Raw genomic sequence first — 15,876 nt, 5'->3', positions numbered from 1 at the left:
GTCTTCATGTTGGTGTCACAGGAGGCAGAATCAGAGCCATTTTCTTAAAGTTTTTTCATTGAGAGCAAGTCAAGTTTTTTTCTCAGGAAATTTAATAATATTGGAATGATTTAAAATACTTAGATGTATTCAGGTTGTGAAACTTCATCTCTTCTAAAATAATTTCTTGGCTGGTACATCTGTTTTAGGTTTTGGTTTCTTATTTCCTTTTCTACTACTTATCTGTTTTTCACATCAATCGGAAAAAGAAAGCTGAAACATTTGAGCCACTTGGAAGTTAAGAGAATAGGAGGGCAAGGCTGAGCAGAACACTTATCTTGGAATAACAGGAGTGTGGGGGGGCTAATTTCAGCTGTATCAGCAGATAGCTCTGTAATAAAAATGTCTTAAAAAAAGGTGAAATGAATAGCAACTGAGAAAAAATGGCCTCTCTTTCCTAAACACACACACTTTGTTTCTATCTGTTCCCATTTCTTCCCTTGATGCTACAAGAAAAGAAGAATTTATTTCAGGATTTGTCCTGGTTATCTTTTGAAGTAAGTGTGCTTGCTGCAAAGCTGTTTAACAAAGTAGCTGTTAAAGTAATATCAAGAATTTCTAATGGAAATGTTTAGAATACCTAATTTCTGAGGCCTAATTGGAAACAACTTAAATTATTACATCAATAAAATTTGCTTGAGGGAAAGCCAAAAGGGATTCATGTAATGAAACAGAAAGTTCTAGCTGGAGAAAATGATTTTCACTGTGGAACATCTGAAAAGCTTTGCAGATGTTGGATTAAAAGAAACACTGATGAATTTTTCTGAATCTTTTCACACATGGGCATTTTAACATAAAATATCATGCAGCTCACAAAAGGAACAGGCAAGGATATTCTGAGAAGCGTAAGAGTGAACAGATTGTGCTCCATTTGTTTGAAAACAGCCCTTACCTGATGGAAGTGCAGTGCTATTATACTCCCTTCCAAACATCTTGCAATTCCAGCACAGCCTATTTTTATGGCTGTTTTTAAAGCTGTAAGAGTGTGACAACATGGATGTTTCAGCCTCAGGTTTTAGAATGCCATTTCTCTTGGGAACCAAAGGCACAAATCCAAACTTCCCTCAGCTCCTGCCTTTATCCTGGCAAAGTCGATTTTGTGAGAAACAACTGCTCACTTTGAAAATTTAAAAAGGTTTATTAAACCTTGACAAAAATACAACAAAAGGTCTATATAAGGAAAAATTCACAGCGCTAGGAACTACCTCATGCATACCACATAGCCAGTTCATCTTCAAGCTGGATGCTCAGGCTTTTATACCCCTGGGGGCTGCATCAGCCAGCCCTGGCCTCTCCAAAGGTCTGTCAGTCAGCTCTTCTTTGCCATTGATCAGTGGAAACTGCTTTCTTGTCACTGGATTGGAGCTCAGGTGTTGCCATGCCTCACCCCCTGAGCACCAAGCTTTGCCATTCCCAACTGTCCCCAGGAAGGGGAAATTGTACACACCTTCTTTTTATCTGTCTTAGGCAACCCAGGCTGCCTGATGGCAACAATACAGGAGGGAAAGGGACCTATGGGGAGAACAGAGGACATCTAAACTACAATAACATAACTATACATCACTAAAGCTTTTATTAATATTCACACAATTGTTATCCTTTAATTGTGAGAGCCAATCATCTCATTATCCATTTATAACAATGATAACTATCCATCTATATTTGATGCTCTTTGCAGCTTCTGGTTCTCGAGCCTCATGGACTAAAGCTAAACCCCCAGGAGTTTGGCTGTTGTGTGTCTGTACAGAAGCAATCATTGCAGCAGATGTGGGAGGGGGATTGGGAGGGAACCATTCCAATCTTCTCACTGTGACAGATGAGTAATATGATGATTGACTCTCACAATTAAAAGACAAATATCATGTATACATGCTAGGAAAAGTTTTACAGATTTATAATTGTGTTTTGTTATGTTGTTATCAGGGGGCAGCCTGGGTTTGGGACATTTGGGAGGGTCAGCATGTCACTATGGCAACATCTGACCTCCAATCAGGATTTGAGGAAGTGAACTCCACCACTGGACAGCAGAAAAGGAGTTGATGGGCAGAACTTTGGGGGGCAAAAGGGTTAAAAAGTGAAACCTCTATTGTGTGGATGAGCACATGGTGGGGAAAATGTTGTGCTCTTGGCCCCGTAGTATTTTCTCTATCCAGTCTTCTGTTGTATTTTTGATAAAGTTCTAATAAACTTTTCTAAATTTTGGAAGTGAGTAGCATTTCTCACATCACAAATTCCCACTGTGTCCCTGCAGTGGTTTGCAGAGCTGTGCCTGTCTGTGGATGTGGCTCTCCAAGGGGGATGTGATCCAGCACTGCTGCTCCTGGACAGCTTTGGCCAGCAGCTCTCACAGATGGGCAGATTGTCCCCTGCTTGGCTCCGTGAGGATTTGTGCACATTAACTGTGAATTGGTAAAGGTGTCCCTGCTCTTCCGGTGGTGACTGACCAAGTCCAAACCCCGTCAAAAAATGATGAAATTGTCACTTGGCGATTCTCAGGGGCACGTGTGTCTGTAAGAAATGACCTACACTCACACACGTCAGTTGATGAAGTTTTATACACATGAAAAATCTTCTGAGGAAATAAAATATTTTATTATGTTGACAGTGAAGGATATGCAACTCTCATGTCTTAGACTTATTCTACATACAGAGAACTGGAGTAGCATTGAACACATTTACATGCTTTCAAATGTATAAACTTAAAAAAACCAGAATATATATCATTGGAGAGTACAGAAATGCTATTATAGAATGTTGTTCCCACTACTAGTTTTTAGCAGAGCTTAACAGAACATAAAGTGGGTGATCATCTTAATAAGAAATTAGCAACAGGAAGATAAAAAATGAGAACTTCACGAGCAACAAGTGTAAAAGTTTCACTGTTTACAGGCTACACACCTTTTCAGACAAAGTTGGAGAAGAATGTTTTCTCAGATTTGGGCTTTAATGAGGAATTTTACTTGCTCTTTGGGCAAAGATTAAAACTAATGCTGCTTTGCAAACCTTATTGTCTGAGAAATCGAAATAGATACAGGCTAATTATTTGCTTACAGTTAAGTTTTTCACCCCTCTGGTTCAGTTTTGTGGGTCTCATGCAGCTGTAGCTCCTGAGAACAGTTACACTAGCTCTTTTACAGATCTCGTTTTTAGCGCTGCAGCAAAAGTTTACAAAAGAGTCAGATCAGCAGCCTCTGCCTCCCAACACAGTCACATATCTGGGGAATTCAGAGCAGGGCTCTCTGGAAGCTGCTAATTGCCTGTCAGTCATCTGGTGCACCAGCAGCTCACACGTTTGTGCTATCGACCTAGCAGATTAATAGCATAACCCAAACAAAGGAACAAAGGCTAAACTGTTCAGCTGGGAGAGGGAACTGTGTGGTCTTTTCAGGCCAAGATTAGCAGAGAAACAGAGAAATGGTGTTCTTTGTAAAACTAAAGCTGCACTGACCTTAACTCTGGCAAACAGACTGAATGAGTTCAGCACTATTTGCCTGCAAAACCTGAAACAGCAGTGCTTTAAAAAAAACTGAAAACAACAACAACAAAAGAACAAAACAAAAAGAAAACCCGAAACCCTATGTTGAAAAATCTTTCCGAGCACAATGAAGTAAAATTAAAATTAAATTGGTTTCAATTTTAGGAGTCAGCAGCATAGCTAAAAGGATTCACAGAGCAGTGCTAGAAACTGTTGACCATTATGCTGAATGTATTTATAGCATCTGTAAGAGTCTATTTTCAGGCAAAAAACAGCACTTTTAAAAAAAGAGTGTTTAAATTTTCCTCTGGTATCTTTGGGACTTGTATTCTTGGATTGAGGTCAATCAGAATAAGGGTACTATTATTACTGAAATTAATATTTTTTTAGTTACTGGTAAATTCATCATAGCTAGGCATTCCATCTGAGACTAAGGCTCTGTTGTGCTAGAACTCAACCAACACCAAAGGAGAGCCCCTGAAAATTTCCAGTCCCTCTATACTGTGGAGTTTCCAGTCAAATTCATAATTAAGATGGCAGTGAGATTTGTTCTCTAAGTAGGGCAGTGCTGGTCAAAGAGAAAAGGGCGACTTGTGTGAGGAATGGCTGCTCCAAAAAGTGTTTTAGCCACCTTTACTGACTTTTACTTGGGATTAATTAGTTACCATCTGGAGGCAAAAATTCCTTTCGAGCTAAAAGAGAGAATATAGAAAAAGGTCCTCTGGTCTTTCCTGATTTCTTGCAGCAGATTTTGTTTTCAAGGCTCTAATGCCATATTTTCCTTTGGCTTCTTGTTCCTGCCCACCATACCATGACCACAACCTCTGATGTTCTAATACAATATTTTTCCATGATTGCATGGTAAATGTGAATAATTTCAGTGATCCACTGCACAGTGAAGTGGTTGGGAAGTGTTGTCAGCTCTGACCATTGCAGCAGCACACCAGGAGGGGTGGGCAGGGGAGAACTGGCCCCAGCTGCACTCCTGTATCGATACAGGGAGCTCCTGATGTGGGGAATAATGTGCTCTGACTCCATGGTTCAGAATGCTGAACAATTGCTTTATTAAATCTATACTATATTACACTAATGCTATATTATAACTACACTCAGGAGATAATACACTGTAGTAAAGAAAAGCCCATGACTGTCTGAGACAGCCAGGACACAGCTCTGAGTGATTGGCTAATCACTCAAAACAACTTTCACCCATATCCAATTAACCAAATCACTCTGGGTAAACAATCTTCATAACACATTCCACATGTGCAAAAACGGGAGCAGTGAATAGAGATATGAATTGTTTCCTCTTCTTCTCTCTGTGCTTCTCACTGCCTTCCCAGGAAAAATCCTTGGGAATTTGTGCCTGCTGCTGTCTATGGAGGGAGCTGTGCCCTGTCCTTGTCACACCCAGCCTCTGCTGTGGCACTCAGGACAACAGCTGTTCCTTCACTGCTGCTGTTGCAAGCCCCAGGTTGTGTCTGTTTCCCAGGGCAGATGAAACAGAAGCTTTGTAAAATGTTAAAAAAGCAAAAAATCAGTGTCTGAAACAAGAATCGGGTATTCTGATACAATCTGACCCAACAGGCCATTAGATACTCTCCCCAAAGGCTCACTTTGTATGGAAACCTGTCATTTTTCTTACTGATATGTTATTGCATCAGTGGCCTCAACAAACTGTACCGTGGATGAAAACATGAAAACTAGTGTATATTTCAAAATAGCTAGTTAATAATTTTTGCAGCTTTTGGACTGAAAAATGCAAGTCAGATGGCCATTCTGAATGTTTGGCTTTGGAATTTTAAGGTAATTTAAATTATCAACGTGACTCATAGTGCCACCATTTTTGTTCCTTGATTCAATGCACAAGATTAATAAAAAAGGATTTCTCAATTTCAACCCTATGGGTGGATTCAATTTCTTGTTTGCTGTGAATATTCTATAATAGTAATTGGAATTTTTTTTCAGTAGAGATATTCTGTTCAGTAAGCTCATTCATTTGCCGGTAAAATGTTGATGAATGACGAGGTATCCACTCTTTAGTGAAGGATGCAAGTAGTACTATTTCATCTTGTAGTCATAAAAAATAGGGAACTTTCAGCCTGGAATCAGAGCCAGGAGACTTTCAACTGCAGTCAAAAAAAAGTAAACCAAGGGCATATATTAAATGCAGGTAGAAGAATATCTCAGACCTTAGAAAATCAGTTGAGCAGTAATGATCATTGATGAACATATAAAACTTGCAGAAAGTCTCATTTATTCATTGTGAGCTTCAAAAAAGGACATCTCATTTGTCTGCTACAGAGCTGGAACAGGATGGATTACACGACATAGTGAATATTTTGCTTTGTGTTTTATTGATCTGAGTGGGAAATACAGATTGCACTGTAGAGTATGAACTGGATACAAAACCACTGAAGTCAATGAAAAGATTTCTTTTGGTTTTAGGGGCTTTAGAGCAGCAAACATCAGTGAAGTGTAAGTTGCCCAGTCCATGTAAACTGGTTGCACAATCCTGGAACAAAGTGAAGAATATTCTCTCTCTGTCCCAAATGCACTGCAGCAATTTCCTACACTTTTCTTCTATGAACCTCATCACATAGAACAAAACTGCAGTCTTTAATTTCAGAGATGCATGCTTGTATCCTCCAGCCTTGACTTCCATGGCTGCCTGTAGAACATGGGTTTAAAAAGATGAATCTGTGGCAGAAAGAGATGCTAGAGGAAAAAATTGTCCACCACCTTAGAATGAGACTTCCCAGATATTGGTGTGACCCCAAAATTAACCTTAAATGCTAATCTGAATTATACCAAATGGGTTGTGTCTGGACTAACAGCACTTAGAATATAGCTGAAGAAAAAACCATGGTATTTGTGAGACCAGTCACTGGATGCTGGAAGGGAAATGAGGGCCATCAGAAGGGGTATCCTTTGCCCCTGTGATTGAGTCTGGTTAGAACATCTCCAACAGGCAGGAATTTATTTTCTCAGCCATCTTCCCCAGTGTTTGAAGAGTCTGAAGGTAAGCCTAACACTGAGGAAAACAGAGAGTTCCCAAGCCAAAGTGAAGACAATGGAGAATGGATGCTGTCTGCAGAGACATTGATTTTAAATATATGTGTTGCTTTTTTATTCCACTGATATTTTGAGGTAGATGTTTTTTTCCAGAGCAAATGCACGTTAGGTAATATTTGGAAGAGCTACTGAACTTCACTTCTGGTTGCATCTGATTCTAACAGCAACTTGAATTAAAATTGAAGATTCTTCTTTGCAATACATACACAACGACCATGAGATAGCTCTTTTCCTCTTTCACCTGGTTTTCTTTTTTTTTGGCAATTTTATTTCAAGGTATTGGAAAATTCTTTGTACCCCAGAGCAGCAGGACAAAGACAAATTTGTCTTGATACTTGAAGGGGCACAAAGAATGTGGAATTGAGCTCCTATATGGTAAAATAATGTGCCCTGAAATACCAGCAAGATAAGACAGATATGATATTCTGTGTGCAAGAGACAAATTCATCATTAAACAACAAAAATCACAAAGATGTTTTTGTCCTCTGATTTTGACAGCTGCAGTTTGTCTTTAGATAGTCATGATGAAATGTTCTGGCTAAAGGTATCCATATGCATATTTTTAAAAAGCCCTTTAAACAGGCATTAGAAATCTCTCACCATGCTATTTAGTCTTTGCTGAGAATTGATAAGTCCTGCTGAGCTTTGCTTCAGTTTTGATATGTCATAAGTGATGTGTAATTTGTTTTAGAAACTGATGAGCTCTCAGATGCGTGCTGGTTTTGGAAGGAGTGTAAATTAAGATGTCTGATGAACATGTGGCTACTTGTACCTCTTCTGCTGTACAAGTCAGTAGCAGAAATGCTCTTCTGGCAACAATAGAAAGTGCTGAGTGGGTTTGTAATGTTTGCTTAATGACAAGGGGAGAGAGAAGGAAGGTTTGGACTCCTGTGGGGAAGAGGACGCTTTTGGCAAGAGGAGTGATTGCATTTCAGAGCTGGTTTTCAGCAGGACTGTGGGTGGCACAGGCACAGCTTTTCACAGGAGACTGGGCAATATCCCCTATTCAGCTTCTGATGCTGCTCCCCTCGCCAGGGCTGCTAAGGAATTGGACATATGGTCAGATTTATGCAGTCTGTCAGAGAATCACATTTTACCTCTTTCTTGTCTCCACACAAAAGCCCTTTGTCTCTGCTGGTTTGTCCCTTTCTTCCAGCGCACTGCCATCAGTCCTGAGTGGGAGAAGTGAGCTCTGGGTGCTGGGCAGCCTCACCAGGCAAGAGGAGAGTCCATGGAAGCTCCTCACCTCAAGACTTAATTTGGGTTTCAAACATGATATAAAATCAATCACCTTGATTCCAGTGTAAGCTACAGTCTGACCCAACATTTCCTTTCTCTTTGATGTATCTTCAGCAATGACAGAGAATAGACCAAACCTTTAATTCCCTTTTTTGCTTTTCCATATTTCTTGAGTATTTCAGTGTGCCATAGGCTGCATCTTTGGATCTCTATTTACTTTTAAAATTTCACACTGCTATGACATATAATGAGTTTCTTGCACTTCAAGTCTTGAATCAAGTCAAATCCTGCTTTTGCTTAGCATGTTCTATAAGTGCCAGATAAGAAAGCAGCTATTATGGCTCAACCCCTTTTTAGTTATGGATCCAATAGTGACAGTCAAGAGAAATGAGAAAGTTTATATTTGACCCCATATGTTGTGAATATCTGTAGTAAGCTCAAATACCAAGATAATAGCAGCTTCTCAGAGTATCTATTCCTGGTCTAGTCTGCACATTAATTTCTGGGAAAGATAAAGAAAATTATTTTCTTCATAGGTTTTTCTAGGGCTAGAGTGATTTATCTACTTTTAATTCAAGAAGCTGGAACTCTTGAACAGGGATGGTCTTGAACCACCCTCAAAAGATCACTAATGAACAATGTGAGCAATGGAGAACAAGGAAAAGAATGAACAAGAAAAGAAGAGAAAACAAAGGAAATCATTGTTATTATTACCTTTTATTAAAATTATTACCTCTTATTAACTTTTATAACAGTATATGCCTGATGAAGACTTCCAGAGTTAATTACATATCTTTAGTACACAACCTCTCCACACACTTCACAGCAATTTTTCATATCCAAATGTAGAGAATCCTTATACCTGCATCTTTTCTTAGCATAGAGCAACAGTATACTTCAGACAACAGGGACACCACAGGGATACTTGATTTCATCCCATACATTCACAGGCTAGGAATGAGATTAAATGGACAAGGTAAAACATTAATTTCCATGAGTTTGTTACTTAATTACCATCCCAAACTGCTGCCAGATCATCAAGCATGACGAGGGATAAGAAGGAAAAAAGTTATCTTCTGTATTTTACATTCAGCAGCAGCCACACTGTGTTTATCTACAGTAAAAATGCTTGTGCATCTGCTTTCTTCCCAAGGCTTCAATGCATACTAATTATTTTTCCATGTATATTAACTAGGATTTTATAGCTTTGGTGCTTTGTGCAGTGTTTCAAATCTTTATCCCATAGCGTTTCTCCTATCTTGCTTGCTTGCTTAGAGCTGGGAATATTTTTTTTTTTCATAAAAGTCTGGTGCAAATTCCTTTTTGTGCACAGGCAGAGTCTTATAAGTTTTCTACTACAGCACAGTGCAAGGACCACAGTGCTTAGAGGAGCCTGATGTTCCCTGGGTGAAGTGAAATACCAGAGTACAGCACACTGAGGTGAATTGCCTTTGTTTAGATGTTTCCTTTGTCTCCAAGCACAGGCTGGACAGGTCCCTCTGTGAGTGTCAAGGGATTCCTTGCAAGCCCCCACACTGATGATTGACCCTAATGTCACATATATTAAGTACATAGTAAAGATACTACTACTGGTGTTTTACTAATAATACAGTTTTAAGCTTTGTCCTCTTTGATCTGGTTCCACTTCCCACCATTCTTTGTCTTGCCTTGCTCTAATTGAATTCCTAGTAGTACATCATCTTTCTTGAAATAATTCAGCAGTCTTTCATGTAGCACCCTGATATTATTGGCCTCCCTTTTTTGTATGAATAAGTTTAAGTGAGAAATGTATATTTTTTTTCCTGTTGTTCATAAACAGAGAAACCAAGCATACCAAGTAATGATTAAAGTCAGCAGTTTCCTCTTCTCTCTCCTCATTTAGCCAGCACAGGAAACATCCTTTTTTATATCACTACTTGGCCAAAGTAATATGTAATTCACAATTGGTATTAATACTGCATCTGACCATTACACCTTTCTTTGCTTCAGTAGTTCTTCCATGGTCCAAGGGTTGCCTTTATTAGCAGATCAGCCTGAGGACTGAGCCTGCTGGAGAACTGCAAATAGGATTCCCAGTCCCCTCCTAACTATTCTGACATATTATCCAATCTTTGCAAGCCCATAAAACTTTAAATGAGAACTACCTACAAATTTAACTTTACAATACAGTCACACTTTGCTGATTTTGAACTTTCTCCCCACACGCATGCAATTTGAGCAGATCCAGTTTTTAATTTATTGTGGGAATCAGAGGGTGAGGATAATATATTCATGCTAATGCACTCAAAGCATTTATCACTGCTAGCTAACAGCTGTAGGCTTACCTTAAAGAGCTTTTCACATTACCTGGTGCAGTGAAAGGATGGAGCTACACAGGATTTGGTTGGTCCAGTCACCCCTTTAAAAGGCAGAGTCAAAACACAGGGATTTTGTTTTAAAACAGATGCTCTCAGTCTAGGGGCACCCTTGACTGGTTGGCTCATTCAACACACAGAGCCTAAAATGAGACTGGACTCTGAAAATGCTGTAAAAGTATATGATGGGGCCTTGCCATATGTACAATGTCCTATGGTGTTCATTCCACTTTGCTTTTTCATTACTTCCATTCCTACCTTCATCTTCTAGTCCTACACGCTGGCCATGGTAGTCACAGTGTCACGTACAGTAATCTGACACTAAATTGCCTTCTTTTTGGGTAATTTGAGAGAGCTGTGGGTTTTCAGAAGTTTCTTTACCTTTGCAAAATTACTCTCACCTCCTGAAGAAGAAAGAACACATCTAAGTTTAGGTTTACACTAAAGATTCAGGGAGCATGTGTGGAATTCCAAGATTTCCCAAAAACTTCTTGTGTGGTTCTGTGAGCATCTCTGGATCTTTTCACATTTTTCTTCCTCATTCTTGTGATGGGGTGATGGTTTGGTACCTTTTTAAATAATTAATTTAGGAGGCAGCAGTAAGAGGATATACACCATGTCGCAGACATTTTTTCATAGAAATCCTTTCTTTGGGATTTGTTCATCTTCTGGGAAGCAAGGGCCCCAGAAGAAGAATGTAAACAATTGTTATTGGCTGGTGTGGAATGCAAAAGGTGCAGCGGTGATTGGGCTTCTGTGAGTGTTTGGATTTGCTGACCACTCACACGAGAGTTGGTCCTTGCTTTCTGCTGGACACAGAACTTTGTTATTCATTCTTTTCTATGCTATTCTTAGCTTAGCAGCCTCTGCAACTTCTCGCCTTATTCTTTTTAGTATAGTTATAATGTATTATATATCACATATCAATTAATCTAGCCTTCTGATCATGAAACAAGATTCTCGTCCTTCTCTCACCCTGGAGACCTTCATCAGGTCGCTGTAATACACCACATGATCAGATAAGTAAAGTAAAGGGGGCCCAATGATCATTTCAGCAGACAGAGACCATTTCTAAGAGTAACATAAACTAGAATTTCAAAAAAAAATATCTGTAAATAGTTTAGGTAGAAACATCAAGGTGCTGATATGCTGAGATATACCGCATTTACTTCTTTTGTTTGCTGAATCCACAGCTAGAATCACAGAATCATGGTCATCATGGGGTTTTTGGGTGGGCTTCTGGAAGCCTACTAGTCCAGTCCTTACTCATAAAAGAGTCAGCTAGACAAAGCTGCCCTGCTGAAAATTGAGTAACTTCAAGGATGGAGTTTTGGATCTCTGTTCCAGTGTTTGACCACCCATTTTCCTTGTGTCTAATTTCCTGTATTCCAGCATGTCCATGGTGTCTTGCATCTTTCCACTGTCCATCTTTGTTCATATCTTCATATCCTGCAAGTAATTAGCTTTAGACTGCAGTAGGTTCCTTTGACCTGTCTTCTTATCTGGGCTTAACAAACTCACATCTCTCAGCTCATCCCCTCTGCCAAATGCTCCATGCCCTGGACCACCCTGGCTGGCCTGTGCTGGATTTGCTCTGGGATGTCCCTGTCTTCTACTGAGGAGCCCAAAACTCACAGAGCTCCAGTTGTGCTCTCACAAGTGTTGAGCAGAGGTTAAGGACCACCCTCCTGGACCTCCTGGTTGCACTTCCACCAGCCCAGGGTGCTGTTGGTCTTCAGCATTCATTTGGTCTTCATTTCTGGGTCATGTTGAATTTGTCCACCAGGACTCAAAGGCTTTTTTTAGCAAAGCTACTCCCTGATCAGTCATTCCTATCCTGTCTCTTGTGAATTGTGCTGTCCCATCCCAGGTGCAGGGATTTGCTTTTGATTTTGTTGAATTTAGTGAGATTCTGTACCTTACTGAGGTCCTTCTGAATGGAAGCCCTGCTCCCCACTGTATTTTACTATTCTCCCCAGTTTTGTGTCATCTGAAAACTTGCTGAGAGCACCTTCTGTCCTATAATCTAGGTAATTAATAAAACTACTGGACATTATTGGTTCCAGTTCTGGCTCCTGAAGAATTAGTTTGTCTGGTTAATGGCCACTAGGTGGACTTTGAAGTCTGGAGATGAACCTTTGGGCTGGGCTGTCCAGGCAAATTTCAAGGCTATTTACTGTCTGTTTTTCTAATCTATATCTCTCTAATTTTGGTATAGGGCTGCTGTAGGAAAATAGACAGACCTTAATAAATCCAAGATAAACAACTTCGCAGACCTTAATAAATGTAAGATAAAGACATCCACAGTTCTCCCATCATCCATGCTACCAGTCATCCCAGCTGGTAGATGATGGTAGAAGGCAATCAGGTTGGTAAAATATGATTCATTTCTGATAACTCTGTCTGGTTGTTCCCAGACACCTTCTCGATATGCCTGGAAGGAAGGAAAAATTTAAGCTTTATTTTTGAGCCTTAGTTTTAGTGTTGTTTAAGAAACTGGTACCAAAGTCACAACATCTGGCTAAACACTGACAGAGCAAATCTACTGAGCTATTTCTGAGTAGAAACACATTTTGCTTTGTGGTAAAAGGAGTCACATAACTACAGAGGTAACTACAGGATTCGGCAACAACTCCAGTATGAATAATTTCAGGTTCCTTATACATACAAAGAGCCAAAGATAAGCTATCAACTGATCTGAACAGATTGCATTAGCTGAGATCTGATACCTTGTATTCAAGCTTATAATATCTGTACAGCTATTGAATTTTCTGAAGTGTAAGGATTGCAGATAATTTAACTTGTAATTGTAGTCCATTCTTAATCTTAACTGCTTTCTTAGGCTGTTATATTTAACTTCATATTCAAGAACTTCATGTTCCTTATATGAATGTTTCTTTTAATTAAACAGGATAAGTGTTTGCTACTGTGAGTTAAATTCTGTACCAAACAGAAATTGGATTGTGTTATCTCTGGGTGAATGTCTTTTGAGATAGTTCCTGTTTGTGCTGCCTCATTAAAGTTGTCTAGTACATATTTAGCTGCTGGAAAAAAAAAAAAAAAGAGACCTTATAAGTATTCCACTTAAACCCATTTGGTAGGGTTTTCTCACCTTGTTTATAATTATCTGTACTTTTAAAATGTCAGTGTTATAAGGTTAACAAATCCTCCTTTCTGCAGCAAGTATGTTTGAAGGAGATTGAGGGGAAGAAAAATCCTTCCTTTCCCTCTAAGTCACTAAGGTGGCACAAGCTGCTGCACCTTATCAAAAGTACTGAGAACACCTTATTAATTCCTTCAGCTTTTGCACAGCATGACTTATGCTATGGATTGTATTCATGTGTAATCTATTCTTTAAGGCTAACACACAAGAATTCAGTGGGATTTATTTCTATATATATGATTGTTACCTAGGTAATAGCAGCAAATGGTCTCACTGTTCTTTCATCAGAACAGCGTGCGCAGTTAGGGAGTAATAGTTTAGTTTACTATTGGAAAATGCCTTTTTTTTTAGATTTTTGTTTCTTTTTTTTTTCCCCAGTATATTTCTAGAATCTATCTTAAGTAAAAATAACTCTGCTGCTACTTCTCTAAGTACCTCCAGGTGGAAAACATTAGAAAAAGGAAATTCAGGTATGAGGCATCTATATGTTTCAAAGGTGTGTTCATGAAAAGTGGAGTCATTCTGTTCTAGGCCTGCTCTATACCACACTCAAGTCAGAGGTGGTAAAAAATCTTTATGTTCAGATGGCCATGCAGCAGCCTCAATAAAACAAATCCATCTACTGTCTAATTCCCAGTGAACAGAGGTTAATCTTGTCATGAGTACAAATCCTTACTTTTCCCTCCCTTGCTTTAGATGCAAGTATTTCAGAATGAGAGTAACCCAGAACTGTGGGCCATGAACCTTCCTATCAGAAGTGAGGTGGTGTTTCCTGGAGTTTCTTGTTTCTTGATGTTTCTGCTAAGCTGTGTTGGCTGGTGTGATGGTCTGCTCCTGTAGGAGGGTGAATTTTCCTCATGTCCAAGGAATTAATAACATAGTTCCTAGATCTGCCCATGCAGGTCTGTTAATATGGGGACATTCTTTCTGTATGTGGCCATTATAAAAATTTGGGACTACAGTTTTTCATAAGCGGCACCAGGTACAAAAGCTTGCAATTCCACCTGAAGAGATCTGAAGAAACACCATTCTTTAGAAAGTGACATATGGCTTTCCATGAAAAACTCTGACTGACCTCAAGCTGAGCACCAATGCTCAAGAGCATTAGGACCAGTCACTGTGAAAACTCTTTGTTGTGATGTTAAGGGTTTTACTGAAGTGGTGATATATAGAAGGGCTGCTGTTGATGTAATATCCAGGAATAACACGCTGGCTTGACAAAACATTAGCAAAGCTCTAGTGTGGACAGCTCCTCTAATAAGCTGAAAATGAAAACACCTGGCCATTATTCATTAAGAGTTTCGCAATTGTCTGGGTTTGGAAAGACAGGAGTCTGCCAAGGAAGGCAGGAACCTCCCCTGAAATGGAGAATGTAAACCCTCCCCACCCCTCCAAACTGCTATAAATTTTAAATCAAGGGGCTCTCAGGTAAAAAATATGGGAGCAGGAAAAAATGTTCTTTAATAGGGAAAGGAAAAATAAAGTATAAAATAAACAATGCAGTACACTAGAACAACACTGACAGAGTCAGAACCCAACCTGACACCCTGTGGGTTGGTGTGTTGGTGGCAATCCCACTGGAAATGTGGCTGCAGCCCTCCTGCAGTGTCAGGGGTGGTTCTGTTGGAGCAAGGGGGATCTGTAGAGAAGGATGTATTCTTCCTCTGAAGATCCAGTGGAAGTAGAGGCAGCTGCTGTTTGTCTGGGGAATCCTGTGGAGAAGCCATGCTGGTGTCTCAAAACCTCTGGATTATATCTGGGTAGGAATGCTTGGCTCCTCCCCCTGGGCGGAGCATCTCCAAATGGGATGTTGTAGTTCTTATCAGCCATGCAGTGACATTCAACAGTCTGTTATCAGCAGATGTCCCCTCCCAAGGGAGGTATGATTGTGGTCACTCAAAGAGAGAGATAAAGCAAACTGCCCACTTGACAAAAGATAATCTGCCATACAGATGGTAATTGAAAACATCTTGCATTGCAATCTTCAACATCAGTACATCAAATAAAGTTTTACTCAGATGCCTCACTGACTACAAGCTTTCTTTATATTTACCAGTGGTAGCAGAGGTCCTGTGGTCATTCTGCAGGCAGAGACATCACAGCTGTGTAAGGCACATTTCCAGGTACTGCTAGAAGATGGGGGTGGCCTGGACAATCAGATTAAAACTGGATAGCTGCTAATGAAACAACTTGGTGAAGTACTCTATGTAAATTTATTTAAATACTTAACCTCCATCTCTGTTTTGGTTTGTTTTGTTTTAAGGTGAATAGAGTGACATAGATGTAGAGGAACCTTTGCTAGCTACTATAAATAGCCAGTGTGAAGATCTTTATGTGCAACTTGTATTTATATTCTTCTCTATTACATATCCTCCCTGTGCTTTTCTCCACTGCAGTCCTTACAGTGCCTCCAGCATGCTCTGTGTCACCTCTGTTGAAGGAAAGGTGTTGAGTGTGGCCTTCCAGTGAGTTCTCAGAGCAGGATCCACAGATCCTGCTTCCCTGACAAAGGGCAGATTTGCTCCTGGCTT

Source organism: Ammospiza nelsoni, chromosome 2 (assembly GCF_027579445.1).
Source record: "Ammospiza nelsoni isolate bAmmNel1 chromosome 2, bAmmNel1.pri, whole genome shotgun sequence".
Classification (NCBI taxonomy): domain Eukaryota; kingdom Metazoa; phylum Chordata; class Aves; order Passeriformes; family Passerellidae; genus Ammospiza; species Ammospiza nelsoni.
This window is presented reverse-complemented; position numbering follows the sequence as displayed.